General features: G+C 37.1%; 37 non-coding genes across 37 annotated transcripts; 18 read left to right on the top strand and 19 right to left on the bottom strand.

Moving 5' to 3' along the window:
* The first annotated feature begins 68 nt into the window (after positions 1 to 68).
* Positions 69 to 141, top strand: TRNAM-CAU (transfer RNA methionine (anticodon CAU)). Its single transcript has one exon. It is a non-coding gene; the product is annotated as a tRNA-Met (tRNA).
* Positions 142 to 917: 776 nt separating this feature from the next.
* TRNAE-UUC (transfer RNA glutamic acid (anticodon UUC)) lies at positions 918 to 989 on the bottom strand. Its single transcript has one exon. It is a non-coding gene; the product is annotated as a tRNA-Glu (tRNA).
* Positions 990 to 1952: 963 nt separating this feature from the next.
* TRNAE-UUC (transfer RNA glutamic acid (anticodon UUC)) lies at positions 1953 to 2024 on the bottom strand. Its single transcript has one exon. It is a non-coding gene; the product is annotated as a tRNA-Glu (tRNA).
* A 114-nt stretch (positions 2025 to 2138) lies between these two features.
* On the top strand, positions 2139 to 2211 carry TRNAM-CAU (transfer RNA methionine (anticodon CAU)). The gene has a single exon. It is a non-coding gene; the product is annotated as a tRNA-Met (tRNA).
* A 777-nt stretch (positions 2212 to 2988) lies between these two features.
* On the bottom strand, positions 2989 to 3060 carry TRNAE-UUC (transfer RNA glutamic acid (anticodon UUC)). Its single transcript has one exon. It is a non-coding gene; the product is annotated as a tRNA-Glu (tRNA).
* Positions 3061 to 3174: 114 nt separating this feature from the next.
* Positions 3175 to 3247, top strand: TRNAM-CAU (transfer RNA methionine (anticodon CAU)). The gene has a single exon. It is a non-coding gene; the product is annotated as a tRNA-Met (tRNA).
* Positions 3248 to 4023: 776 nt separating this feature from the next.
* TRNAE-UUC (transfer RNA glutamic acid (anticodon UUC)) lies at positions 4024 to 4095 on the bottom strand. The gene has a single exon. It is a non-coding gene; the product is annotated as a tRNA-Glu (tRNA).
* Positions 4096 to 4209: 114 nt separating this feature from the next.
* On the top strand, positions 4210 to 4282 carry TRNAM-CAU (transfer RNA methionine (anticodon CAU)). Its single transcript has one exon. It is a non-coding gene; the product is annotated as a tRNA-Met (tRNA).
* A 776-nt stretch (positions 4283 to 5058) lies between these two features.
* On the bottom strand, positions 5059 to 5130 carry TRNAE-UUC (transfer RNA glutamic acid (anticodon UUC)). Its single transcript has one exon. It is a non-coding gene; the product is annotated as a tRNA-Glu (tRNA).
* Positions 5131 to 5244: 114 nt separating this feature from the next.
* Positions 5245 to 5317, top strand: TRNAM-CAU (transfer RNA methionine (anticodon CAU)). Its single transcript has one exon. It is a non-coding gene; the product is annotated as a tRNA-Met (tRNA).
* A 776-nt stretch (positions 5318 to 6093) lies between these two features.
* TRNAE-UUC (transfer RNA glutamic acid (anticodon UUC)) lies at positions 6094 to 6165 on the bottom strand. Its single transcript has one exon. It is a non-coding gene; the product is annotated as a tRNA-Glu (tRNA).
* A 114-nt stretch (positions 6166 to 6279) lies between these two features.
* On the top strand, positions 6280 to 6352 carry TRNAM-CAU (transfer RNA methionine (anticodon CAU)). Its single transcript has one exon. It is a non-coding gene; the product is annotated as a tRNA-Met (tRNA).
* A 776-nt stretch (positions 6353 to 7128) lies between these two features.
* TRNAE-UUC (transfer RNA glutamic acid (anticodon UUC)) lies at positions 7129 to 7200 on the bottom strand. Its single transcript has one exon. It is a non-coding gene; the product is annotated as a tRNA-Glu (tRNA).
* A 114-nt stretch (positions 7201 to 7314) lies between these two features.
* On the top strand, positions 7315 to 7387 carry TRNAM-CAU (transfer RNA methionine (anticodon CAU)). Its single transcript has one exon. It is a non-coding gene; the product is annotated as a tRNA-Met (tRNA).
* A 778-nt stretch (positions 7388 to 8165) lies between these two features.
* TRNAE-UUC (transfer RNA glutamic acid (anticodon UUC)) lies at positions 8166 to 8237 on the bottom strand. Its single transcript has one exon. It is a non-coding gene; the product is annotated as a tRNA-Glu (tRNA).
* Positions 8238 to 8351: 114 nt separating this feature from the next.
* Positions 8352 to 8424, top strand: TRNAM-CAU (transfer RNA methionine (anticodon CAU)). The gene has a single exon. It is a non-coding gene; the product is annotated as a tRNA-Met (tRNA).
* A 776-nt stretch (positions 8425 to 9200) lies between these two features.
* TRNAE-UUC (transfer RNA glutamic acid (anticodon UUC)) lies at positions 9201 to 9272 on the bottom strand. The gene has a single exon. It is a non-coding gene; the product is annotated as a tRNA-Glu (tRNA).
* A 114-nt stretch (positions 9273 to 9386) lies between these two features.
* Positions 9387 to 9459, top strand: TRNAM-CAU (transfer RNA methionine (anticodon CAU)). The gene has a single exon. It is a non-coding gene; the product is annotated as a tRNA-Met (tRNA).
* A 776-nt stretch (positions 9460 to 10235) lies between these two features.
* TRNAE-UUC (transfer RNA glutamic acid (anticodon UUC)) lies at positions 10236 to 10307 on the bottom strand. The gene has a single exon. It is a non-coding gene; the product is annotated as a tRNA-Glu (tRNA).
* A 953-nt stretch (positions 10308 to 11260) lies between these two features.
* TRNAE-UUC (transfer RNA glutamic acid (anticodon UUC)) lies at positions 11261 to 11332 on the bottom strand. The gene has a single exon. It is a non-coding gene; the product is annotated as a tRNA-Glu (tRNA).
* A 114-nt stretch (positions 11333 to 11446) lies between these two features.
* On the top strand, positions 11447 to 11519 carry TRNAM-CAU (transfer RNA methionine (anticodon CAU)). Its single transcript has one exon. It is a non-coding gene; the product is annotated as a tRNA-Met (tRNA).
* Positions 11520 to 12482: 963 nt separating this feature from the next.
* Positions 12483 to 12555, top strand: TRNAM-CAU (transfer RNA methionine (anticodon CAU)). Its single transcript has one exon. It is a non-coding gene; the product is annotated as a tRNA-Met (tRNA).
* Positions 12556 to 13331: 776 nt separating this feature from the next.
* TRNAE-UUC (transfer RNA glutamic acid (anticodon UUC)) lies at positions 13332 to 13403 on the bottom strand. The gene has a single exon. It is a non-coding gene; the product is annotated as a tRNA-Glu (tRNA).
* A 114-nt stretch (positions 13404 to 13517) lies between these two features.
* Positions 13518 to 13590, top strand: TRNAM-CAU (transfer RNA methionine (anticodon CAU)). The gene has a single exon. It is a non-coding gene; the product is annotated as a tRNA-Met (tRNA).
* Positions 13591 to 14367: 777 nt separating this feature from the next.
* TRNAE-UUC (transfer RNA glutamic acid (anticodon UUC)) lies at positions 14368 to 14439 on the bottom strand. Its single transcript has one exon. It is a non-coding gene; the product is annotated as a tRNA-Glu (tRNA).
* A 114-nt stretch (positions 14440 to 14553) lies between these two features.
* TRNAM-CAU (transfer RNA methionine (anticodon CAU)) lies at positions 14554 to 14626 on the top strand. The gene has a single exon. It is a non-coding gene; the product is annotated as a tRNA-Met (tRNA).
* A 777-nt stretch (positions 14627 to 15403) lies between these two features.
* TRNAE-UUC (transfer RNA glutamic acid (anticodon UUC)) lies at positions 15404 to 15475 on the bottom strand. The gene has a single exon. It is a non-coding gene; the product is annotated as a tRNA-Glu (tRNA).
* Positions 15476 to 15589: 114 nt separating this feature from the next.
* Positions 15590 to 15662, top strand: TRNAM-CAU (transfer RNA methionine (anticodon CAU)). The gene has a single exon. It is a non-coding gene; the product is annotated as a tRNA-Met (tRNA).
* Positions 15663 to 16438: 776 nt separating this feature from the next.
* TRNAE-UUC (transfer RNA glutamic acid (anticodon UUC)) lies at positions 16439 to 16510 on the bottom strand. The gene has a single exon. It is a non-coding gene; the product is annotated as a tRNA-Glu (tRNA).
* Positions 16511 to 16624: 114 nt separating this feature from the next.
* Positions 16625 to 16697, top strand: TRNAM-CAU (transfer RNA methionine (anticodon CAU)). The gene has a single exon. It is a non-coding gene; the product is annotated as a tRNA-Met (tRNA).
* A 776-nt stretch (positions 16698 to 17473) lies between these two features.
* Positions 17474 to 17545, bottom strand: TRNAE-UUC (transfer RNA glutamic acid (anticodon UUC)). The gene has a single exon. It is a non-coding gene; the product is annotated as a tRNA-Glu (tRNA).
* A 114-nt stretch (positions 17546 to 17659) lies between these two features.
* Positions 17660 to 17732, top strand: TRNAM-CAU (transfer RNA methionine (anticodon CAU)). Its single transcript has one exon. It is a non-coding gene; the product is annotated as a tRNA-Met (tRNA).
* A 962-nt stretch (positions 17733 to 18694) lies between these two features.
* On the top strand, positions 18695 to 18767 carry TRNAM-CAU (transfer RNA methionine (anticodon CAU)). Its single transcript has one exon. It is a non-coding gene; the product is annotated as a tRNA-Met (tRNA).
* Positions 18768 to 19539: 772 nt separating this feature from the next.
* TRNAE-UUC (transfer RNA glutamic acid (anticodon UUC)) lies at positions 19540 to 19611 on the bottom strand. The gene has a single exon. It is a non-coding gene; the product is annotated as a tRNA-Glu (tRNA).
* Positions 19612 to 20574: 963 nt separating this feature from the next.
* TRNAE-UUC (transfer RNA glutamic acid (anticodon UUC)) lies at positions 20575 to 20646 on the bottom strand. Its single transcript has one exon. It is a non-coding gene; the product is annotated as a tRNA-Glu (tRNA).
* Positions 20647 to 20760: 114 nt separating this feature from the next.
* TRNAM-CAU (transfer RNA methionine (anticodon CAU)) lies at positions 20761 to 20833 on the top strand. The gene has a single exon. It is a non-coding gene; the product is annotated as a tRNA-Met (tRNA).
* A 776-nt stretch (positions 20834 to 21609) lies between these two features.
* Positions 21610 to 21681, bottom strand: TRNAE-UUC (transfer RNA glutamic acid (anticodon UUC)). The gene has a single exon. It is a non-coding gene; the product is annotated as a tRNA-Glu (tRNA).
* Positions 21682 to 22399: the final 718 nt, after the last annotated feature.

The raw sequence follows: 22399 nt of genomic DNA, 5'->3' as shown, positions 1-22399 counted from the left end.
TACTGATATAGGAAATTTGTTAATCCAAAATGCCTCACCTTTTCTAATCCAAAAATAAGCCTACAGTTGCCTTGTTAGCGCAGTTGGTAGCGCGTCAGTCTCATAATCTGAAGGTCGTGAGTTCAAGCCTCACACAGGGCATTTTTATTGATGTCTATTTTGGGAGCATGGCATTGCAATATGAGAGATGCAGTCCTGTTTCTAACAAACTAGACTGATTGCATCAAAATGTTACCTTTCAGAAAGAGTTGTGTCATCTGTTTATAATTGCAGATAAGCTTTAATAATTCACCTGACCTATAAAAGATTTCAGACCAGCAATAAAAGAAAAGATGTCAAATAACTCATCCAAGATGTACCCATTTAGGGGAAAAAAAGCATAAAGCATTTTTCATTCTATTTGTCATGACTGTTGTCCTCAGAACAGTGCATTGTAACTTGAGAGTTAAAACTCTGTTTCTTGTAAAGTTGCCAGAACACCTGTCCGGATTGAAGGAATTTTCTCTTTATAACAGGACTTAACATCTGTAAATTTGTTTTAACGCCAAAGGATTTTAGACCATAACTAATGGAAAAAGAGTTTTCCGATCACTTGACACATTTGTAACATTTTTTTATTTTATTTTTCATGCAGCTGGAATCAATGATGGAAAAGGGGAGCATAATGCATTGTTCTATTCTTTGTGATTTTTGTCCTCAGAGAGCCCATTTCTCACAGTTTCATAATACCTGGAAATTTTACCTGTGATAAGGCCAATGATAATGGCACAGCAGTTGCCCAAAACCTTGTCACAATTAGTAGCAGTGGATCACGTCTGCAATTGGAATCACATCAGACACAAGGAAACATCTGGCTACAACTATTAGTTTTTGTTCCTCTGCTTTTGAATCTGTTTAGAAACAACAATAAGATTCCATTCCCATACCGGGAGTCGAACCCGGGCCACCTGGGTGAAAACCAGGAATCCTTACTGCTAGACCATATGGGAAGCTGAAATAAATCTCCTTCAAAGTTTCATACAAGGAAAACATTTTTACTGATATCGGAAATTTGTTAAACCAAAATGCCTCACCTTTTCTAATCCAAATCTAAGGCTACAGTTGCCTAGTTAGCGCAGTTGGTAGCGCGTAAGTCTCATAATCTGAAGTTCGTGAGTTCTAGCCTCACACAGGGCATTTTTATTGATGTCTGTTTTGGGAGCATGGCATTACAATATGAGAGATGCAGTCCTGTTTCTAACAAACTAGACTGATAGCATCAAAATGTTACCTTTCAGAAAGAGTTGTGTCATCTGTTTATAATTGCAGATAAGCTTTAATAATTCACCTGACCTATAAAAGATTTCAGACCAGCAATAAAAGAAAAGATGTCAAATAACTCATCCAAGATGTACCCATTTAGGGGAAAAAAAGCATAAAGCATTTTTCATTCTATTTGTCATGACTGTTGTCCTCAGAACAGTGCATTGTAACTTGAGAGTTAAAACTCTGTTTCTTGTAAAGTTGCCAGAACACCTGTCCGGATTGAAGGAATTTTCTCTTTATAACAGGACTTAACATCTGTAAATTTGTTTTAACGCCAAAGGATTTTAGACCATAACTAATGGAAAAGGTGTTTTCAGATCACTTGACACATTTGTAACATTTTTTTATTTTATTTTTCATGCAGCTGGAATCAGTGATGGAAAAGGGGAGCATAATGCATTGTTCTATTCTTTGTAATTTTTGTCCTCAGAGAGCCCATTTCTCACAGTTTCATAATACCTGGAAATTTTACCTGTGATAAGGCCAATGATAATGGCACAGCAGTTGCCCAAAACCTTGTCACAATTAGTAGCAGTAGATCACGTCTGCAATTGGAACCACAACAGACACAAGGAAACATCTGGCTACAACTATTAGTTTTTGTTCCTCTGCTTTTGAATCTGTTTAGAAACAACAATAAGATTCTATTCCTATACCGGGAGTCGAACCCGGGCCGCCTGGGTGAAAACCAAGAATCCTTACCGCTAGACCATATGGGAAGCTGAAATAAATCTCCTTCAAAGTTTCATACAAGGAAAACATTTTTACTGATATCGGAAATTTGTTAAACCAAAATGCCTCACCTTTTCTAATCCAAAAATAAGCCTACAGTTGCCTTGTTAGCGCAGTTGGTAGCGCGTCAGTCTCATAATCTGAAGGTCGTAAGTTCAAGCCTCACACAGGGCATTTTTATTGATGTCTATTTTGGGAGCATGGCATTGCAATATGAGAGATGCAGTCCTGTTTCTAACAAACTAGACTGATTGCATCAAAATGTTACCTTTCAGAAAGAGTTGTGTCATCTGTTTATAATTGCAGATAAGCTTTAATAATTCACCTGACCTATAAAAGTTTTCAGACCAGCAATAAAAGAAAAGATGTCAAATAACTCATCCAAGATCTACCCCATTTAGGGGAAAAAAAGCATAAAGCATTTTTCATTCTATTTGTCATGACTGTTGTCCTCAGAACAGTGCATTGTAACTTGAGAGTTAAAACTCTGTTTCTTGTAAAGTTGCCAGAACACCTGTCCGGATTGAAGGAATTTTCTCTTTATAACAGGACTTAACATCTGTAAATTTGTTTTAACGCCAAAGGATTTTAGACCATAACTAATGGAAAAAGAGTTTTCAGATCACTTGACACATTTGTAACATTTTTTTATTTTATTTTTCATGCAGCTGGAATCAATGATGGAAAAGGGGAGCATAATGCATTGTTCTATTCTTTGTGATTTTTGTCCTCAGAGAGCCCATTTCTCACAGTTTCATAATACCTGGAAATTTTACCTGTGATAAGGCCAATGATAATGGCACAGCAGTTGCCCAAAACCTTGTCACAATTAGTAGCAGTGGATCACGTCTGCAATTGGAATCACATCAGACACAAGGAAACATCTGGCTACAACTATTAGTTTTTGTTCCTCTGCTTTTGAATCTGTTTAGAAACAACAATAAGGTTCCATTCCCATACCGGGAGTCGAACCCGGGCCGCCTGGGTGAAAACCAGGAATCCTTACCGCTAGACCATATGGGAAGCTGAAATAAATCTCCTTCAAAGTTTCATACAAGAAAAACATTTTTACTGATATAGGAAATTTGTTAATCCAAAATGCCTCACCTTTTCTAATCCAAAAATAAGCCTACAGTTGCCTTGTTAGCGCAGTTGGTAGCGCGTCAGTCTCATAATCTGAAGGTTGTGAGTTCAAGCCTCACACAGGGCATTTTTATTGATGTCTATTTTGGGAGCATGGCATTGCAATATGAGAGATGCAGTCCTGTTTCTAACAAACTAGACTGATTGCATCAAAATGTTACCTATCAGAAAGAGTTGTGTCATCTGTTTATAATTGCAGATAAGCTTTAATAATTCACCTGACCTATAAAAGTTTTCAGACCAGCAATAAAAGAAAAGATGTCAAATAACTTATCCAAGATGTACCCATTTAGGGGAAAAAAAGCATAAAGCATTTTTCATTCTATTTGTCATGCCTGTTGTCCTCAGAACAGTGCATTGTAACTTGAGAGTTAAAACTCTGTTTCTTGTACAGTTGCCAGAACACCTGTCCGGATTGAAGGAATTTTCTCTTTATAACAGGACTTAACATCTGTAAATTTGTTTTAACGCCAAAGGATTTTAGACCATAACTAATGGAAAAAGAGTTTTCAGATCACTTGACACATTTGTAACATTTTTTTATTTTATTTTTCATGCAGCTGGAATCAATGATGGAAAAGGGGAGCATAATGCATTGTTCTATTCTTTGTGATTTTTGTCCTCAGAGAGCCCATTTCTCACAGTTTCATAATACCTGGAAATTTTACCTGTGATAAGGCCAATGATAATGGCACAGCAGTTGCCCAAAACCTTGTCACAATTAGTAGCAGTGGATCACGTCTGCAATTGGAATCACATCAGACACAAGGAAACATCTGGCTACAACTATTAGTTTTTGTTCCTCTGCTTTTGAATCTGTTTAGAAACAACAATAAGGTTCCATTCCCATACCGGGAGTCGAACCCGGGCCACCTGGGTGAAAACCAGGAATCCTTACCGCTAGACCATATGGGAAGCTGAAATAAATCTCCTTCAAAGTTTCATACAAGGAAAACATTTTTACTGATATCGGAAATTTGTTAAACCAAAATGCCTCACCTTTTCTAATCCAAATCTAAGGCTACAGTTGCCTTGTTAGCGCAGTTGGTAGCGCGTCAGTCTCATAATCTGAAGGTCGTGAGTTCAAGCCTCACACAGGGCATTTTTATTGATGTCTGTTTTGGGAGCATGGTATTACAATATGAGAGATGCAGTCCTGTTTCTAACAAACTAGACTGATAGCATCAAAATGTTACCTTTCAGAAAGAGTTGTGTCATCTGTTTATAATTGCAGATAAGCTTTAATAATTCACCTGACCTATAAAAGATTTCAGACCAGCAATAAAAGAAAAGATGTCAAATAACTCATCCAAGATGTACCCATTTAGGGGAAAAAAAGCATAAAGCATTTTTCATTCTATTTGTCATGCCTGTTGTCCTCAGAACAGTGCATTGTAACTTGAGAGTTAAAACTCTGTTTCTTGTAAAGTTGCCAGAACACCTGTCCGGATTGAAGGAATTTTCTCTTTATAACAGGACTTAACATCTGTAAATTTGTTTTAACGCCAAAGGATTTTAGACCATAACTAATGGAAAAAGAGTTTTCAGATCACTTGACACATTTGTAACATTTTTTTATTTTATTTTTCATGCAGCTGGAATCAATGATGGAAAAGGGGAGCATAATGCATTGTTCTATTCTTTGTGATTTTTGTCCTCAGAGAGCCCATTTCTCACAGTTTCATAATACCTGGAAATTTTACCTGTGATAAGGCCAATGATAATGGCACAGCAGTTGCCCAAAACCTTGTCACAATTAGTAGCAGTGGATCACGTCTGCAATTGGAATCACATCAGACACAAGGAAACATCTGGCTACAACTATTAGTTTTTGTTCCTCTGCTTTTGAATCTGTTTAGAAACAACAATAAGGTTCCATTCCCATACCGGGAGTCGAACCCGGGCCACCTGGGTGAAAACCAGGAATCCTTACCGCTAGACCATATGGGAAGCTGAAATAAATCTCCTTCAAAGTTTCATACAAGGAAAACATTTTTACTGATATCGGAAATTTGTTAAACCAAAATGCCTCACCTTTTCTAATCCAAAAATAAGCCTACAGTTGCCTTGTTAGCGCAGTTGGTAGCGCGTCAGTCTCATAATCTGAAGGTCGTAAGTTCAAGCCTCACACAGGGCATTTTTATTGATGTCTATTTTGGGAGCATGGCATTGCAATATGAGAGATGCAGTCCTGTTTCTAACAAACTAGACTGATTGCATCAAAATGTTACCTTTCAGAAAGAGTTGTGTCATCTGTTTATAATTGCAGATAAGCTTTAATAATTCACCTGACCTATAAAAGTTTTCAGACCAGCAATAAAAGAAAAGATGTCAAATAACTCATCCAAGATCTACCCCATTTAGGGGAAAAAAAGCATAAAGCATTTTTCATTCTATTTGTCATGACTGTTGTCCTCAGAACAGTGCATTGTAACTTGAGAGTTAAAACTCTGTTTCTTGTAAAGTTGCCAGAACACCTGTCCGGATTGAAGGAATTTTCTCTTTATAACAGGACTTAACATCTGTAATTTGTTTTAACGCCAAAGGATTTTAGACCATAACTAATGGAAAAAGAGTTTTCAGATCACTTGACACATTTGTAACATTTTTTTATTTTATTTTTCATGCAGCTGGAATCAATGATGGAAAAGGGGAGCATAATGCATTGTTCTATTCTTTGTGATTTTTGTCCTCAGAGAGCCCATTTCTCACAGTTTCATAATACCTGGAAATTTTACCTGTGATAAGGCCAATGATAATGGCACAGCAGTTGCCCAAAACCTTGTCACAATTAGTAGCAGTGGATCACGTCTGCAATTGGAATCACATCAGACACAAGGAAACATCTGGCTACAACTATTAGTTTTTGTTCCTCTGCTTTTGAATCTGTTTAGAAACAACAATAAGGTTCCATTCCCATACCGGGAGTCGAACCCGGGCCGCCTGGGTGAAAACCAGGAATCCTTACCGCTAGACCATATGGGAAGCTGAAATAAATCTCCTTCAAAGTTTCATACAAGAAAAACATTTTTACTGATATAGGAAATTTGTTAATCCAAAATGCCTCACCTTTTCTAATCCAAAAATAAGCCTACAGTTGCCTTGTTAGCGCAGTTGGTAGCGCGTCAGTCTCATAATCTGAAGGTCGTGAGTTCAAGCCTCACACAGGGCATTTTTATTGATGTCTATTTTGGGAGCATGGCATTGCAATATGAGAGATGCAGTCCTGTTTCTAACAAACTAGAATGATTGCATCAAAATGTTACCTATCAGAAAGAGTTGTGTCATCTGTTTATAATTGCAGATAAGCTTTAATAATTCACCTGACTTATAAAAGTTTTCAGACCAGCAATAAAAGAAAAGATGTCAAATAACTTATCCAAGATGTACCCATTTAGGGGAAAAAAAGCATAAAGCATTTTTCATTCTATTTGTCATGCCTGTTGTCCTCAGAACAGTGCATTGTAACTTGAGAGTTAAAACTCTGTTTCTTGTACAGTTGCCAGAACACCTGTCCGGATTGAAGGAATTTTCTCTTTATAACAGGACTTAACATCTGTAAATTTGTTTTAACGCCAAAGGATTTTAGACCATAACTAATGGAAAAAGAGTTTTCAGATCACTTGACACATTTGTAACATTTTTTTATTTTATTTTTCATGCAGCTGGAATCAATGATGGAAAAGGGGAGCATAATGCATTGTTCTATTCTTTGTGATTTTTGTCCTCAGAGAGCCCATTTCTCACAGTTTCATAATACCTGGAAATTTTACCTGTGATAAGGCCAATGATAATGGCACAGCAGTTGCCCAAAACCTTGTCACAATTAGTAGCAGTGGATCACGTCTGCAATTGGAATCACATCAGACACAAGGAAACATCTGGCTACAACTATTAGTTTTTGTTCCTCTGCTTTTGAATCTGTTTAGAAACAACAATAAGATTCTATTCCTATACCGGGAGTCGAACCCGGGCCGCCTGGGTGAAAACCAAGAATCCTTACCGCTAGACCATATGGGAAGCTGAAATAAATCTCCTTCAAAGTTTCATACAAGGAAAACATTTTTACTGATATCGGAAATTTGTTAAACCAAAATGCCTCACCTTTTCTAATCCAAAAAAAAGCCTACAGTTGCCTTGTTAGCGCAGTTGGTAGCGCGTCAGTCTCATAATCTGAAGGTCGTAAGTTCAAGCCTCACACAGGGCATTTTTATTGATGTCTATTTTGGGAGCATGGCATTGCAATATGAGAGATGCAGTCCTGTTTCTAACAAACTAGACTGATTGCATCAAAATGTTACCTTTCAGAAAGAGTTGTGTCATCTGTTTATAATTGCAGATAAGCTTTAATAATTCACCTGACCTATAAAAGTTTTCAGACCAGCAATAAAAGAAAAGATGTCAAATAACTCATCCAAGATCTACCCCATTTAGGGGAAAAAAAGCATAAAGCATTTTTCATTCTATTTGTCATGACTGTTGTCCTCAGAACAGTGCATTGTAACTTGAGAGTTAAAACTCTGTTTCTTGTAAAGTTGCCAGAACACCTGTCCGGATTGAAGGAATTTTCTCTTTATAACAGGACTTAACATCTGTAAATTTGTTTTAACGCCAAAGGATTTTAGACCATAACTAATGGAAAAAGAGTTTTCAGATCACTTGACACATTTGTAACATTTTTTTTATTTTATTTTTCATGCAGCTGGAATCAATGATGGAAAAGGGGAGCATAATGCATTGTTCTATTCTTTGTGATTTTTGTCCTCAGAGAGCCCATTTCTCACAGTTTCATAATACCTGGAAATTTTACCTGTGATAAGGCCAATGATAATGGCACAGCAGTTGCCCAAAACCTTGTCACAATTAGTAGCAGTGGATCACGTCTGCAATTGGAATCACATCAGACACAAGGAAACATCTGGCTACAACTATTAGTTTTTGTTCCTCTGCTTTTGAATCTGTTTAGAAACAACAATAAGGTTCCATTCCCATACCGGGAGTCGAACCCGGGCCGCCTGGGTGAAAACCAGGAATCCTTACCGCTAGACCATATGGGAAGCTGAAATAAATCTCCTTCAAAGTTTCATACAAGAAAAACATTTTTACTGATATAGGAAATTTGTTAATCCAAAATGCCTCACCTTTTCTAATCCAAAAATAAGCCTACAGTTGCCTTGTTAGCGCAGTTGGTAGCGCGTCAGTCTCATAATCTGAAGGTCGTGAGTTCAAGCCTCACACAGGGCATTTTTATTGATGTCTATTTTGGGAGCATGGCATTGCAATATGAGAGATGCAGTCCTGTTTCTAACAAACTAGACTGATTGCATCAAAATGTTACCTATCAGAAAGAGTTGTGTCATCTGTTTATAATTGCAGATAAGCTTTAATAATTCACCTGACCTATAAAAGTTTTCAGACCAGCAATAAAAGAAAAGATGTCAAATAACTTATCCAAGATGTACCCATTTAGGGGAAAAAAAGCATAAAGCATTTTTCATTCTATTTGTCATGCCTGTTGTCCTCAGAACAGTGCATTGTAACTTGAGAGTTAAAACTCTGTTTCTTGTACAGTTGCCAGAACACCTGTCCGGATTGAAGGAATTTTCTCTTTATAACAGGACTTAACATCTGTAAATTTGTTTTAACGCCAAAGGATTTTAGACCATAACTAATGGAAAAAGAGTTTTCAGATCACTTGACACATTTGTAACATTTTTTTATTTTATTTTTCATGCAGCTGGAATCAATGATGGAAAAGGGGAGCATAATGCATTGTTCTATTCTTTGTGATTTTTGTCCTCAGAGAGCCCATTTCTCACAGTTTCATAATACCTGGAAATTTTACCTGTGATAAGGCCAATGATAATGGCACAGCAGTTGCCCAAAACCTTGTCACAATTAGTAGCAGTGGATCACGTCTGCAATTGGAATCACATCAGACACAAGGAAACATCTGGCTACAACTATTAGTTTTTGTTCCTCTGCTTTTGAATCTGTTTAGAAACAACAATAAGGTTCCATTCCCATACCGGGAGTCGAACCCGGGCCACCTGGGTGAAAACCAGGAATCCTTACCGCTAGACCATATGGGAAGCTGAAATAAATCTCCTTCAAAGTTTCATACAAGGAAAACATTTTTACTGATATCGGAAATTTGTTAAACCAAAATGCCTCACCTTTTCTAATCCAAATCTAAGGCTACAGTTGCCTTGTTAGCGCAGTTGGTAGCGCGTCAGTCTCATAATCTGAAGGTCGTGAGTTCAAGCCTCACACAGGGCATTTTTATTGATGTCTGTTTTGGGAGCATGGTATTACAATATGAGAGATGCAGTCCTGTTTCTAACAAACTAGACTGATAGCATCAAAATGTTACCTTTCAGAAAGAGTTGTGTCATCTGTTTATAATTGCAGATAAGCTTTAATAATTCACCTGACCTATAAAAGATTTCAGACCAGCAATAAAAGAAAAGATGTCAAATAACTCATCCAAGATGTACCCATTTAGGGGAAAAAAAGCATAAAGCATTTTTCATTCTATTTGTCATGCCTGTTGTCCTCAGAACAGTGCATTGTAACTTGAGAGTTAAAACTCTGTTTCTTGTAAAGTTGCCAGAACACCTGTCCGGATTGAAGGAATTTTCTCTTTATAACAGGACTTAACATCTGTAAATTTGTATTAACGCCAAAGGATTTTAGACCATAACTAATGGAAAAACAGTTTTCAGATCACTTGACACATTTGTAACATTTTTTTATTTTATTTTTCATGCAGCTGGAATCAATGATGGAAAAGGGGAGCATAATGCATTGTTCTATTCTTTGTGATTTTTGTCCTCAGAGAGCCCATTTCTCACAGTTTCATAATACCTGGAAATTTTACCTGTGATAAGGCCAATGATAATGGCACAGCAGTTGCCCAAAACCTTGTCACAATTAGTAGCAGTGGATCACGTCTGCAATTGGAATCACATCAGACACAAGGAAACATCTGGCTACAACTATTAGTTTTTGTTCCTCTGCTTTTGAATCTGTTTAGAAACAACAATAAGATTCCATTCCCATACCGGGAGTCGAACCCGGGCCACCTGGGTGAAAACCAGGAATCTTTACTGCTAGACCATATGGGAAGCTGAAATAAATCTCCTTCAAAGTTTCATACAAGGAAAACATTTTTACTGATATCGGAAATTTGTTAAACCAAAATGCCTCACCTTTTCTAATCCAAATCTAAGGCTACAGTTACCTAGTTAGCGCAGTTGGTAGCGCGTAAATCTCATAATCTGAAGTTCGTGAGTTCTAGCCTCACACAGGGCATTTTTATTGATGTCTGTTTTGGGAGCATGGCATTACAATATGAGAGATGCAGTCCTGTTTCTAACAAACTAGACTGATAGCATCAAAATGTTACCTTTCAGAAAGAGTTGTGTCATCTGTTTATAATTGCAGATAAGCTTTAATAATTCACCTGACCTATAAAAGATTTCAGACCAGCAATAAAAGAAAAGATGTCAAATAACTCATCCAAGATGTACCCATTTAGGGGAAAAAAAGCATAAAGCATTTTTCATTCTATTTGTCATGACTGTTGTCCTCAGAACAGTGCATTGTAACTTGAGAGTTAAAACTCTGTTTCTTGTAAAGTTGCCAGAACACCTATCCGGATTGAAGGAATTTTCTCTTTATAACAGGACTTAACATCTGTAAATTTGTTTTAACGCCAAAGGATTTTAGACCATAACTAATGGAAAAGGTGTTTTCAGATCACTTGACACATTTGTAACATTTTTTTATTTTATTTTTCATGCAGCTGGAATCAGTGATGGAAAAGGGGAGCATAATGCATTGTTCTATTCTTTGTAATTTTTGTCCCATTTCTCACAGTTTCATAATACCTGGAAATTTTACCTGTGATAAGGCCAATGATAATGGCACAGCAGTTGCCCAAAACCTTGTCACAATTAGTAGCAGTGGATCACGTCTGCAATTGGAACCACAACAGACACAAGGAAACATCTGGCTACAACTATTAGTTTTTGTTCCTCTGCTTTTGAATCTGTTTAGAAACAACAATAAGATTCTATTCCCATACCGGCAGTCGAACCCGGGCCGCCTGGGTGAAAACCAAGAATCCTTACCGCTAGACCATATGGGAAGCTGAAATAAATCTCCTTCAAAGTTTCATACAAGGAAAACATTTTTACTGATATCGGAAATTTGTTAAACCAAAATGCCTCACCTTTTCTAATCCAAATATAAGCCTACAGTTGCCTTGTTAGCGCAGTTGGTAGCGCGTCAGTCTCATAATCTGAAGGTCGTAAGTTCAAGCCTCACACAGGGCATTTTTATTGATGTCTATTTTGGGAGCATGGCATTGCAATATGAGAGATGCAGTCCTGTTTCTAACAAACTAGACTGATTGCATCAAAATGTTACCTTTCAGAAAGAGTTGTGTCATCTGTTTATAATTGCAGATAAGCTTTAATAATTCACCTGACCTATAAAAGTTTTCAGACCAGCAATAAAAGAAAAGATGTCAAATAACTCATCCAAGATCTACCCCATTTAGGGGAAAAAAAGCATAAAGCATTTTTCATTCTATTTGTCATGACTGTTGTCCTCAGAACAGTGCATTGTAACTTGAGAGTTAAAACTCCGTTTCTTGTAAAGTTGCCAGAACACCTGTCCGGATTGAAGGAATTTTCTCTTTATAACAGGACTTAACATCTGTAAATTTGTTTTAACGCCAAAGGATTTTAGACCATAACTAATGGAAAAGGGGTTTTCAGATCACTTGACACATTTGTAACATTTTTTTATTTTATTTTTCATGCAGCTGGAATCAATGATGGAAAAGGGGAGCATAATGCATTGTTCTATTCTTTGTGATTTTTGTCCTCAGAGAGCCCATTTCTCAATTTTACATAATACCTGGAAATTTTACCTGTGATAAGGCCAATGATAATGGCACAGCAGTTGCCCAAAACCTTGTCACAATTAGTAGCAGTGGATCACGTCTGCAATTGGAACCACATCAGACACAAGGAAACATCTGGCTACAACTATTAGTTTTTGTTCCTCTGCTTTTGAATCTGTTTAGAAACAACAATAAGATTCCATTCCCATACCGTGAGTCGAACCCGGGCCACCTTGGTGAAAACCAGGAATCCTTACCGCTAGACCATATGGGAAGCTGAAATAAATCTACTTCAAAGTTTCATACAAGGAAAACATTTTTACTGATATCGGAAATTTGTTAAACCAAAATGCCTCACCTTTTCTAATCCAAATCTAAGGCTACAGTTGCCTTGTTAGCGCAGTTGGTAGCGCGTCAGTCTCATAATCTGAAGGTCGTGACTTCAAGCCTCACACAGGGCATTTTTATTGATGTCTATTTTGGGAGCATGGCATTGCAATATGAGAGATGCAGTCCTGTTTCTAACAAACTAGACTGATAGCATCAAAATGTTACCTTTCAGAAAGAGTTGTGTCATCTGTTTATAATTGCAGATAAGCTTTAATAATTCACCTGACCTATGAAAGATTTCAGACCAGCAATAAAAGAAAAGATGTCAAATAACTCATCCAAGATGTACCCATTTAGGGGAAAAAAAGCATAAAGCATTTTTCATTCTATTTGTCATGACTGTTGTCCTCAGAACAGTGCATTGTAACTTGAGAGTTAAAACTCTGTTTCTTGTAAAGATGCCAGAACACCTATCCGGATTGAAGGAATTTTCTCTTTATAACAGGACTTAACATCTGTAAATTTGTTTTAACGCCAAAAGATTTTAGACCATAACTAATGGAAAAGGTGTTTTCAGATCACTTGACACATTTGTAACATTTTTTTATTTTATTTTTCATGCAGCTGGAATCAATGATGGAAAAGGTGAGAATAATGCATTGTTCTTTTCTTTGTGATTTTTGTCCTCAGAGAGCCCATTTCTCACAGTTTCATAATACCTGGAAATTTTACATGTGATAAGGCCAATGATAATGGCACAGCAGTTGCCCAAAACCTTGTCACAATTAGTAGCAGTGGATCACGTCTGCAATTGGAACCACATCAGACAAAATGAAACATCTGGCTACAACTATTAGTTTTTGTTCCTCTGCTTTTGAATCTGTTTAGAAACAACAATAAGATTCCATTCCCATACTGGGAGTCGAACCCGGGCCGTCTGGGTGAAAACCAAGAGTCCTTACCGCTAGACCATATGGGAAGCTGAAATAAATCTCCTTCAAAGTTTCATACAAGGAAAACATTTTTACTGATATCGGAAATTTGTTAAACCAAAATGCCTCACCTTTTCTAATCCAAAAATAAGCCTACAGTTGCCTTGTTAGCGCAGTTGGTAGCGCGTCAGTCTCATAATCTGAAGGTCGTGAGTTCAAGCCTCGCACAGGGTATTTTTATTGATGTCTATTTTGGGAGCATGGCATTGCAATATGAGAGATGCAGTCCTGTTTCTAACAAACTAGACTGATTGCATCAAAATGTTACCTTTCAGAAAGAGTTGTGTCATCTGTTTATAATTGCAGATAAGCTTTAATAATTCACCTGACCTATAAAAGTTTTAAGACCAGCAATAAAAGAAAAGATGTCAAATAACTCATCCAAGATCTACCCCATTTAGGGGAAAAAAAGCATAAAGCATTTTTCATTCTATTTGTCATGACTGTTGTCCTCAGAACAGTGCATTGTAACTTGAGAGTTAAAACTCTGTTTCTTGTAAAGTTGCCAGAACACCTGTCCGGATTGAAGGAATTTTCTCTTTATAACAGGACTTAACATCTGTAAATTTGTTTTAACGCCAAAGGATTTTAGACCATAACTAATGGAAAAGGTGTTTTCAGATCACTTGACACATTTGTAACATGTTTTTATTTTATTTTTCATGCAGCTGGAATCAGTGATGGAAAAGGGGAGCATAATGCATTGTTCTATTCTTTGTAATTTTTGTCCTCAGAGAGCCCATTTCTCACAGTTTCATAATACCTGGAAATTTTACCTGTGATAAGGCCAATGATAATGGCACAGCAGTTGCCCAAAACCTTGTCACAATTAGTAGCAGTGGATCACGTCTGCAATTGGAACCACAACAGACACAAGGAAACATCTGGCTACAACTATTAGTTTTTGTTCCTCTGCTTTTGAATCTGTTTAGAAACAACAATAAGATTCTATTCCCATACCGGGAGTCGAACCCGGGCCGCCTGGGTGAAAACCAAGAATCTTTACCGCTAGACCATATGGGAAGCTGAAATAAATCTCCTTCAAAGTTTCATACAAGGAAAACATTTTTACTGATATCGGAAATTTGTTAAACCAAAATGCCTCACCTTTTCTAATCCAAAAATAAGCCTACAGTTGCCTTGTTAGCGCAGTTGGTAGCGCGTCAGTCTCATAATCTGAAGGTCGTGAGTTCAAGCCTCACACAGGGCATTTTTATTGATGTCTATTTTGGGAGCATGGCATTGCAATATGAGAGATGCAGTCCTGTTTCTAACAAACTAGACTGATTGCATCAAAATGTTACCTTTCAGAAAGAGTTGTGTCATCTGTTTATAATTGCAGATCAGCTTTAATAATTCACCTGACCTATAAAAGTTTTCAGACCAGCAATAAAAGTAAAGATGTCAAATAACTCATCCAAGATCTACCCCATTTAGGGGAAAAAAAGCATAAAGCATTTTTCATTCTATTTGTCATGACTGTTGACCTCAGAACAGTGCATTGTAACTTGAGAGTTAAAACTCCGTTTCTTGTAAAGTTGCCAGAACACCTGTCCGGATTGAAGGAATTTTCTCTTTATAACAGGACTTAACATCTGTAAATTTGTTTTAACGCCAAAGGATTTTAGACCATAACTAATGGAAAAGGGGTTTTCAGATCACTTGACACATTTGTAAAAAATTTTTATTTTATTTTTCATGCAGCTGGAATCAATGATGGAAAAGGGGAGCATAATGCATTGTTCTATTCTTTGTGATTTTTGTCCTCAGAGAGCCCATTTCTCAATTTTACATAATACCTGGAAATTTTACCTGTGATAGGGCCAATGATAATGGCACAGCAGTTGCCCAAAACCTTGTCACAATTAGTAGCAGTGGATCACGTCTGCAATTGGAACCACATCAGACACAAGGAAACATCTGGCTACAACTATTAGTTTTTGTTCCTCTGCTTTTGAATCTGTTTAGAAACAACAATAAGATTCCATTCCCATACTGGGAGTCAAACCCGGGCCGCCTGGGTGAAAACCAAGAGTCCTTACCGCTAGACCATATGGGAAGCTGAAATAAATCTCCTTCAAAGTTTCATACAAGGAAAACATTTTTACTGATATCGGAAATTTGTTAAACCAAAATGCCTCACCTTTTCTAATCCAAAAATAAGCCTACAGTTGCCTTGTTAGCGCAGTTGGTAGCGCGTCAGTCTCATAATCTGAAGGTCGTGAGTTCAAGCCTCACACAGGGCATTTTTATTGATGTCTATTTTGGGAGCATGGCATTGCAATATGAGAGATGCAGTCCTGTTTCTAACAAACTAGACTGATTGCATCAAAATGTTACCTTTCAGAAAGAGTTGTGTCATCTGTTTATAATTGCAGATAAGCTTTAATAATTCACCTGACCTATAAAAGTTTTCAGACCAGCAATAAAAGAAAAGATGTCAAATAACTCATCCAAGATGTACCCATTTAGGGGAAAAAAAGCATAAAGCATTTTTCATTCTATTTGTCATGACTGTTGTCCTCAGAACAGTGCATTGTAACTTGAGAGTTAAAACTCTGTTTCTTGTAAAGTTGCCAGAACACCTGTCCGGATTGAAGGAATTTTCTCTTTATAACAGGACTTAACATCTGTAAATTTGTTTTAACGCCAAAGGATTTTAGACCATAACTAATGGAAAAGGTGTTTTCAGATCACTTGACACATTTGTAACATTTTTTTATTTTATTTTTCATGCAGCTGGAATCAATGATGGAAAAGGGGAGCATAATGCATTGTTCTATTCTTTGTGATTTTTGTCCTCAGAGAGCCCATTTCTCACAGTTTCATAATACCTGGAAATTTTACCTGTGATAAGGCCAATGATAATGGCACAGCAGTTGCCCAAAACCTTGTCACAATTAGTAGCAGTGGATCACGTCTGCAATTGGAATCACATCAGACACAAAGAAACATCTGGCTACAACTATTAGTTTTTGTTCCTCTGCTTTTGAATCTGTTTAGAAACAACAATAAGATTCCATTCCCATACCAGGAGTCGAACCCGGGCCACCTGGGTGAAAACCAGGAATCCTTACCGCTAGACCATATGGGAAGCTGAAATAAATCTCCTTCAAAGTTTCATACAAGGAAAACATTTTTACTGATATCGGAAATTTGTTAAACCAAAATGCCTCACCTTTTCTAATCCAAATCTAAGGCTACAGTTGCCTAGTTAGCGCAGTTGGTAGCGCGTAAGTCTCATAATCTGAAGTTCGTGAGTTCGAGCCTCACACAGGGCATTTTTATTGATGTCTGTTTTGGGAGCATGGCATTACAATATGAGAGATGCAGTCCTGTTTCTAACAAACTAGACTGATAGCATCAAAATGTTACCTTTCAGAAAGAGTTGTGTCATCTGTTTATAATTGCAGATAAGCTTTAATAATTCACCTGACCTATAAAAGATTTCAGACCAGCAATAAAAGAAAAGATGTCAAATAACTCATCCAAGATGTACCCATTTAGGGGAAAAAAAGCATAAAGCATTTTTCATTCTATTTGTCATGACTGTTGTCCTCAGAACAGTGCATTGTAACTTGAGAGTTAAAACTCTGTTTCTTGTAAAGTTGCCAGAACACCTATCCGGATTGAAGGAATTTTCTCTTTATAACAGGACTTAACATCTGTAAATTTGTTTTAACGCCAAAGGATTTTAGACCATAACTAATGGAAAAGGTGTTTTCAGATCACTTGACACATTTGTAACATTTTTTTATTTTATTTTTCATGCAGCTGGAATCAATGATGGAAAAGGGGAGCATAATGCATTGTTCTATTCTTTGTGATTTTTGTCCTCAGAGAGCCCATTTCTCACAGTTTCATAATACCTGGAAATTTTACCTGTGATAAGGCCAATGATAATGGCACAGCAGTTGCCCAAAACCTTGTCACAATTAGTAGCAGTGGATCACGTCTGCAATTGGAATCACATCAGACACAAAGAAACATCTGGCTACAACTATTAGATTTTGTTCCTCTGCTTTTGAATCTGTTTAGAAACAACAATAAGATTCCATTCCCATACCGGGAGTCGAACCCGGGCCACCTGGGTGAAAACCAGGAATCCTTACCGCTAGACCATATGGGAAGCTGAAACAAATCTCCTTCAAAGTTTCATACAAGGAAAACATTTTTACTGATATCGGAAATTTGTTAAACCAAAATGCCTCACCTTTTCTAATCCAAATCTAAGGCTACAGTTGCCTAGTTAGCGCAGTTGGTAGCGCGTAAGTCTCATAATCTGAAGTTCGTGAGTTCGAGCCTCACACAGGGCATTTTTATTGATGTCTGTTTTGGGAGCATGGCATTACAATATGAGAGATGCAGTCCTGTTTCTAACAAACTAGACTGATAGCATCAAAATGTTACCTTTCAGAAAGAGTTGTGTCATCTGTTTATAATTGCAGATAAGCTTTAATAATTCACCTGACCTATAAAAGATTTCAGACCAGCAATAAAAGAAAAGATGTCAAATAACTCATCCAAGATGTACCCATTTAGGGGGAAAAAAGCATAAAGCATTTTTCATTCTATTTGTCATGACTGTTGTCCTCAGAACAGTGCATTGTAACTTGAGAGTTAAAACTCTGTTTCTTGTAAAGTTGCCAGAACACCTATCCGGATTGAAGGAATTTTCTCTTTATAACAGGACTTAACATCTGTAAATTTGTTTTAACGCCAAAAGATTTTAGACCATAACTAATGGAAAAGGTGTTTTCAGATCACTTGACACATTTGTAACATTTTTTTATTTTATTTTTCATGCAGCTGGAATCAATGATGGAAAAGGGGAGAATAATGCATTGTTCTTTTCTTTGTGATTTTTGTCCTCAGAGAGCCCATTTCTCACAGTTTCATAATACCTGGAAATTTTACATGTGATAAGGCCAATGATAATGGCACAGCAGTTGCCCAAAACCTTGTCACAATTAGTAGCAGTGGATCACGTCTGCAATTGGAACCACATCAGACACAAGGAAACATCTGGCTACAACTATTAGTTTTTGTTCCTCTGCTTTTGAATCTGTTTAGAAACAACAATAAGATTCCATTCCCATACTGAGAGTCGAACCCGGGCCGCCTGGGTGAAAACCAAGAGTCCTTACCGCTAGACCATATGGGAAGCTGAAATAAATCTCCTTCAAAGTTTCATACAAGGAAAACATTTTTACTGATATCGGAAATTTGTTAAACCAAAATGCCTCACCTTTTCTAATCCAAATCTAAGGCTACAGTTGCCTTGTTAGCGCAGTTGGTAGCGCATCAGTCTCATAATCTGAAGGTCGTGAGTTCAAGCCTCACACAGGGCATTTTTATTGATGTCTATTTTGGGAGCATGGCATTGCAATATGAGAGATGCAGTCCTGTTTCTAACAAACTAGACTGCATCAAAATGTTACCTTTCAGAAAGAGTTGTGTCATCTGTTTATAATTGCAGATAAGCTTTAATAATTCACCTGACCTATAAAAGATTTCAGACCAGCAATAAAAGAAAAGATGTCAAATAACTCATCCAAGATGTACCCATTTAGGGGAAAAAAAGCATAAAGCATTTTTCATTCTATTTGTCATGACTGTTGTCCTCAGAACAGTGCATTGTAACTTGAGAGTTAAAACTCTGTTTCTTGTAAAGTTGCCAGAACACCTGTCCGGATTGAAGGAATTTTCTCTTTATAACAGGACTTAACATCTGTAAATTTGTTTTAACGCCAAAGGATTTTAGACCATAACTAATGGAAAAGGTGTTTTCAGATCACTTGACACATTTGTAACATTTTTTTATTTTATTTTTCATGCAGCTGGAATCAATGATGGAAAAGGGGAGCATAATGCATTGTTCTATTCTTTGTGATTTTTGTCCTCAGAGAGCCCATTTCTCACAGTTTCATAATACCTGGAAATTTTACCTGTGATAAGGCCAATGATAATGGCACAGCAGTTGCCCAAAACCTTGTCACAATTAGTAGCAGTGGATCACGTCTGCAATTGGAATCACATCAGACACAAAGAAACATCTGGCTACAACTATTAGTTTTTGTTCCTCTGCTTTTGAATCTGTTTAGAAACAACAATAAGATTCCATTCCCATACCAGGAGTCGAACCCGGGCCACCTGGGTGAAAACCAGGAATCCTTACCGCTAGACCATATGGGAAGCCGAAATAAATCTCCTTCAAAGTTTCATACAAGGAAAACATTTTTACTGATATCGGAAATTTGTTAAACCAAAATGCCTCACCTTTTCTAATCCAAATCTAAGGCTACAGTTGCCTAGTTAGCGCCGTTGGTAGCGCGTAAATCTCATAATCTGAAGTTCGTGAGTTCGAGCCTCACACAGGGCATTTTTATTGATGTCTGTTTTGGGAGCATGGCATTACAATATGAGAGATGCAGTCCTGTTTCTAACAAACTAGACTGATAGCATCAAAATGTTACCTTTCAGAAAGAGTTGTGTCATCTGTTTATAATTGCAGATAAGCTTTAATAATTCACCTGACCTATAAAAGATTTCAGACCAGCAATAAAAGAAAAGATGTCAAATAACTCATCCAAGATGTACCCATTTAGGGGAAAAAAAGCATAAAGCATTTTTCATTCTATTTGTCATGACTGTTGTCCTCAGAACAGTGCATTGTAACTTGAGAGTTAAAACTCTGTTTCTTGTAAAGTTGCCAGAACACCTATCCGGATTGAAGGAATTTTCTCTTTATAACAGGACTTAACATCTGTAAATTTGTTTTAATGCCAAAGGATTTTAGACCATAACTAATGGAAAAGGTGTTTTCAGATCACTTGACACATTTGTAACATTTTTTTATTTTATTTTTCATGCAGCTGGAATCAATGATGGAAAAGGGGAGCATAATGCATTGTTCTATTCTTTGTGATTTTTGTCCTCAGAGAGCCCATTTCTCACAGTTTCATAATACCTGGAAATTTTACCTGTGATAAGGCCAATGATAATGGCACAGCAGTTGCCCAAAACCTTGTCACAATTAGTAGCAGTGGATCACGTCTGCAATTGGAATCACATCAGACACAAAGAAACATCTGGCTACAACTATTAGTTTTTGTTCCTCTGCTTTTGAATCTGTTTAGAAACAACAATAAGATTCCATTCCCATACCGTGAGTCGAACCCGGGCCGCCTGGGTGAAAACCAAGAGTCCTTACCGCTAGACCATATGGGAAGCTGAAATAAATCTCCTTCAAAGTTTCATACAAGGAAAACATTTTTACTGATATCGGAAATTTGTTAAACCAAAATGCCTCACCTTTTCTAATCCAAATCTAAGGCTACAGTTGCCTTGTTAGCGCAGTTGGTAGCGCATCAGTCTCATAATCTGAAGGTCGTTAGTTCAAGCCTCACACAGGGCATTTTTATTGATGTCTATTTTGGGAGCATGGCATTGCAATATGAGAGATGCAGTCCTGTTTCTAACAAACTAGACTGATTGCATCAAAATGTTACCTTTCAGAAAGAGTTGTGTCATCTGTTTATAATTGCAGATAAGCTTTAATAATTCACCTGACCTATAAAAGATTTCAGACCAGCAATAAAAGAAAAGATGTCAAATAACTCATCCAAGATGTACCCATTTAGGGGAAAAAAAGCATAAAGCATTTTTCATTCTATTTGTCATGACTGTTGTCCTCAGAACAGTGCATTGTAACTTGAGAGTTAAAACTCTGTTTCTTGTAAAGTTGCCAGAACACCTGTCCGGATTGAAGGAATTTTCTCTTTATAACAGGACTTAACATCTGTAAATTTGTTTTAACGCCAAAGGATTTTAGACCATAACTAATGGAAAAGGTGTTTTCAGATCACTTGACACATTTGTAACATTTTTTTATTTTATTTTTCATGCAGCTGGAATCAATGATGGAAAAGGGGAGCATAATGCATTGTTCTATTCTTTGTGATTTTTGTCCTCAGAGAGCCCATTTCTCACAGTTTCATAATACCTGGAAATTTTACCTGTGATAAGGCCAATGATAATGGCACAGCAGTTGCCCAAAACCTTGTCACAATTAGTAGCAGTGGATCACGTCTGCAATTGGAATCACATCAGACACAAAGAAACATCTGGCTACAACTATTAGTTTTTGTTCCTCTGCTTTTGAATCTGTTTAGAAACAACAATAAGATTCCATTCCCATACCAGGAGTCGAACCCGGGCCACCTGGGTGAAAACCAGGAATCCTTACCGCTAGACCATATGGGAAGCTGAAATAAATCTCCTTCAAAGTTTCATACAAGGAAAACATTTTTACTGATATCGGAAATTTGTTAAACCAAAATGCCTCACCTTTTCTAATCCAAATCTAAGGCTACAGTTGCCTAGTTAGCACCGTTGGTAGCGCGTAAATCTCATAATCTGAAGTTCGTGAGTTCGAGCCTCACACAGGGCATTTTTATTGATGTCTGTTTTGGGAGCATGGCATTACAATATGAGAGATGCAGTCCTGTTTCTAACAAACTAGACTGATAGCATCAAAATGTTACCTTTCAGAAAGAGTTGTGTCATCTGTTTATAATTGCAGATAAGCTTTAATAATTCACCTGACCTATAAAAGATTTCAGACCAGCAATAAAAGAAAAGATGTCAAATAACTCATCCAAGATGTACCCATTTAGGGGAAAAAAAGCATAAAGCATTTTTCATTCTATTTGTCATGACTGTTGTCCTCAGAACAGTGCATTGTAACTTGAGAGTTAAAACTCTGTTTCTTGTAAAGTTGCCAGAACACCTATCCGGATTGAAGGAATTTTCTCTTTATAACAGGACTTAACATCTGTAAATTTGTTTTAACGCCAAAGGATTTTAGACCATAACTAATGGAAAAGGTGTTTTCAGATCACTTGACACATTTGTAACATTTTTTTATTTTATTTTTCATGCAGCTGGAATCAATGATGGAAAAGGGGAGCATAATGCATTG

Source organism: Pseudophryne corroboree, chromosome 6 (assembly GCF_028390025.1).
Source record: "Pseudophryne corroboree isolate aPseCor3 chromosome 6, aPseCor3.hap2, whole genome shotgun sequence".
In the NCBI taxonomy this organism is placed as follows: Eukaryota; Metazoa; Chordata; class Amphibia; order Anura; family Myobatrachidae; genus Pseudophryne; species Pseudophryne corroboree.
The sequence above is the reverse complement of the archived record's forward strand: the minus strand, read 5'-3'. Positions and strand labels throughout refer to the sequence as shown.